This window comes from Capsicum annuum, chromosome 8, assembly GCF_002878395.1.
Source record: "Capsicum annuum cultivar UCD-10X-F1 chromosome 8, UCD10Xv1.1, whole genome shotgun sequence".
In the NCBI taxonomy this organism is placed as follows: domain Eukaryota; kingdom Viridiplantae; phylum Streptophyta; class Magnoliopsida; order Solanales; family Solanaceae; genus Capsicum; species Capsicum annuum.
Window position 1 is genome coordinate 2714272 of NC_061118.1, and position 4592 is coordinate 2718863.

A 4592-nucleotide genomic window follows, 5' to 3' on the forward strand; every position below is an offset into this window, starting at 1 on the left:
CTTCCTGAGAAGCTATCAAGAACCTTGGGGTCCACCCCAATGACCTTGCATACAACCTCTAGCAGGGGGCGGCACTGCGCTAATTGTTGAAACACTCTACACTGCACGAACAACTGCCCCCATTCGGGACACTCTCTAGAAAAATAGCCAAAGCCCCCATACTCCTAACATGCCCCTACATCTTCACCTTGTCCATAAGATCTTGCTGACCCATAATAGACACCCTTACTAAAAAACCAAAAATGTGAACCTCTCAAAGAATGGCCACTACTCTTTCCAGTATAGTGACTGTAGCTAGACTAACTATAATCAGTAATCTAAAGTGCGACTTGAACAAGCCTAGTTGACTGACCTTGATACTAATAAGACATACATGGAGGGTACCTATAATAATGCTTTCCGATACCATAAAAATTGGTAGAGGTCGTTCGTTGTCAATAGCTCAACATATGTTGAGCTCAAATCCATGATGAGCAAAATTAGAATTCTAGTCTATGGGTGTTAAATGCTACTAATAAATTACCCACAATGTGAATTACACAAAACAGATGAATAAAAATGGGAGGGGGGTGATTTTTAGAAAGTATTTATCAATGAAAAATCAAACAACAATCATGGTTTAAATTCGATATGAGAAAAATTTGGGGATTATATCTACCTAAAGGCATGTTATGCATCGGTGCATAAAGATTTGGTGTAAAGTTTAGTTATCAATGATGTGGTAAACTAGGTCGAAGTTCCTTGAGGATAGTTTGTCAAAAAACCCTCAATAATATCACTCGTTGACCCTGTCGGGTACCTAATAAGTGTGCCAATTACAATCACCTATTACCTTAATCGGGAATCCCTATTTCTAGGAAGATGCCCAAAATATAGTCAACTTCCTAATCAGCCTTATGTCTAAGATAATGGAAATTAGCAAACTACATCCATCAATGATCCACTATTGCTTTGTCACCCATATCGCTTTTTTAAGGATGATATGGGTTCCAAGAATTCACCCAAACCCCTTTTTCAAGGATGATGTGATATTTTAAGAATTTAGGGTTTAACCCATAAACCCAATTTGGGGTATTTGGGGCTTTCACCCACAAATACCAACTAATTAAACCAAGCAATAGTGAAACCTATCATTTATTAACTAACATATACACAAATACATCATAGATCCACTATTGCTTTGTCACCCATATCGCTTTTTTAAGGATGATATGGGTTCCAAGAATTCACCCAAACCCCTTTTTCAAGGATGATGTGATATTTTAAGAATTTAGGGTTTAACCCATAAACCCAATTTGGGGTATTTGGGGCTTTCACCCACAAATACCAACTAATTAAACCAAGCAATAGTGAAACCTATCATTTATTAACTAACATATACACAAATACATCATAAACCACAAATAATTGCACTTTAATTCAAAATAATCCCAAGATAATGAAAGTTTAGTTACTCACGAAGAAAGGAAAAAGAAATATACCATAGAGATTATTCAAAGCATCCATTCTTTAATTACACTAAATTCAAAGTCTCCAAATAAAAATAAAATTATTGCCCAAATTAGGGTTTAAAATATCAAATTTAAAATATTCCAAGAATGTAGAATACCCGAAAGAGAAAGGGTTTGAGCCTCTAAAAGGAATTGGATTTGGATGAACAAAATTATAAAACAGTCCCTAGGCATATTCGCGTGTAGCCATGATCGCTGAAGCTTGTCCATGATCACGGTTACTACAACTCCGATAAGGACACCGTGGTCACAACACCTTGACCTAGCTTGACTGGCCGTGATCACGGTAACTGAGGTTTGTTTTTTCTTTAGGTCTTTTAGCTGCACTTTTTTTTTATCCTTTTTAGCTCACATCTACATCTTTCGTTCTCCTAACTAGTATGCCTATAAAATATGGAAATTAGTTCATTTAATCATAACTTTGTCTCACTTATACATTAAAAAAATTGTAGTGTACATAAATATTGAGTGTAGATGAGTGGTAAATTCACCACTCATAAACCTAACCTGAGAACCACTATATATGAACTGCAATCCACTCTGGCTCCCACTAAAGCTACCCTAGTAATACAATCTCTTATCATTTCCCTCTTGGGAATTATGATGTATCTTCTCTATGGTTTACGCATAATCAAAAACCTCAATAAAATACCTACCTACGGCAACCAAACTCTGTGTGGCCGTGCAAAAGGAAAGTCTTAGTCCTGGAATAAAACATCAAATCAACTCATACTCAATCAACAAAATAGTTGTAGGATCTCTGGTAACTCATGAAATTGATCCTAATACTCCATGAAAGTCATAGAACCCAATTATAGTCTCAGAAACCAGACTCTTAGATCCTCAATAAGGATACAAGACATATAATTCTCTAAGAAAATCTCAAATAATTGAGTCCATGGCAACGGGGGAGATCCAGCTGGACTAGTAACAAGATAACCTCCCCAACAATGTCAAGCCTCTAGTTATAACTAAAAAGTAGTATTGTCGACCCCACAGTCTTAACTAGGCCTAAATTATGAATCCCATCCTTACAAATAGTCAAGAACTCATGTGCATCCTTGCCCAGTACCCTAGAAAACCTAGGTGGAGTCTATCGCAAGAATTATCAAATATTTTCTACTCATCAATAGACATAACAGGATGAGAGAGTACCGACTGAGAAACTATCAGTACTAGAGGGATCTCAACTCTAGTTTTTGTAGCTATGGGTTATGCCACTTCCTCTATACTACAATGATCTATAGACTAAGCACGAACAGATGGTGCACCACAAACCACATCTAATATCTAGACTAACGCATCTCTGTAATGACCATTCAGGTTATTTTCTATGTTCTTGCTTAATTTCACTGATCGAACTTCACCATAGCTTTTCCAAGTCATTAGTGACTTGCTGGAATTGATAGTTTTGTTACTTGGCAATTTGTTTGGTTTTAGAACCACTTTCCAAATTTGAAGTCTTAATTGGTTCTAATTGACCATCGAGTGAAAATATTAGTAAAACAACCTTAAATGTGAAATTTAACTTCCCCAACTCATTTGGAGTATCAAAATATATGTGGTTATGTATCTCATATTCTCAGAAGGATTTCGGATGCATCTCAAGGAATTAACCAAAGCCTGAAACCAAGTTCCAAACTTCATCCATTGCCTAGCATAGAGAGAGATACCATAATCATACTGGGTGAGTTGTGATCAGTGACAGTGCTGCCCGAGGACTGGGCAAATCCTATTTAAAGGCTATGTTGGCCAAATTTTTGGCAATTTGTGCCTCCGTCTTGAGCTTAAAAACTCTAATAGAGTGAAAAATATGCAACTGAGTCTTGTGGGTTGATTAGGAGCTTTAATAACTTTTATAATCCATTTTTGCTAAAAATCTAAGGTAAGATTTCTTCTAGTTTGGTATTAATCTGTTGATTTCTAGACCTAAAAGCCCTAAGTCTTTGAGTCTAACTTGTAGCCATAAATGTGATTGATTTACTCAAATTTCTTAAGGATTATAGATCCCTAATGATAGTTGAGCGATGGGTTAGTCTCAAAAACTTATTTTTTTGAAGGTGGGACCCTTTTGGAGGTTTGGTGTCATTTTGGACCCATGGAATAATGGTGTCATAATGGGTGTTGTTAATCTTGTAATGATGCTTAGATTATATTATTGATAGCTTGGCTCTTGGAAGATGCTTCAAGAAAAGGAAAGGCAAAGCTCATTGGTTCATGAGCAATTTGGACTCAAGGTAGGTTAGGCTTACTTATAATTAGATTGAGCTTAATTGTAGTATAATTATGATATATTATGTGATTGGGAAGGGTATTAGATGATAAATGAGTGAATAATGATACTTGGGATTATTTGATCCTCATACGCTATTAAACTTGTAAAATATGATGCTTGACTATAACATAGAACCTTTAATAGTTTTACTTGTAGTCTCATGAATAGTATGAGAATACCTTAGTTTCTCTAGAAGAGAAAAATGATATTGTTGACTAACCTTAAGAGTATGTTGACCTAGACATGACTAGTTATGAATAGGACTTAATGTTTGGGGTTACTTAGAAATGATACTTGAAGGAGATTTTCCCTTATAGGCTCAGTAATGATTGGTAAGCCCTTATGGTGTGATTTAGATATCCTAGCTTAATTCTAGGTAGAAATTAGTCTTGTAGAAGTGAACTTTGGCATTATTGGGAATTAGGAGTGGGACTTGACCCACCTTAAGCTTGAACTATGTAATACCTTAGTAATCTAGATACTTGAGAAATGCCTAAGTCATGTTATTAAGGTTATAATGGTTAAACTCAATTGTCAGTTATGCATGTGATCGGTGGTTGAATAATGTGTATATTTTATTGATTATCTTGCTGTCATGATATGGATATCCTTGGAAAGTCTTGTACATTGAACCTATGGTTATGCTATTGCTTGGATTGTTGATAAGTTCACCAAGTGAACCTCTAATTATGTTACGACACTTGTTATGACCCAAGCCAAATTCTTAAGCTAATATTCATGTGAAATATTTTTAATAGGGGTTAGTATTGTGAAAAGTAGGAGTAAAAGAGGCATCTAGAGAGAAT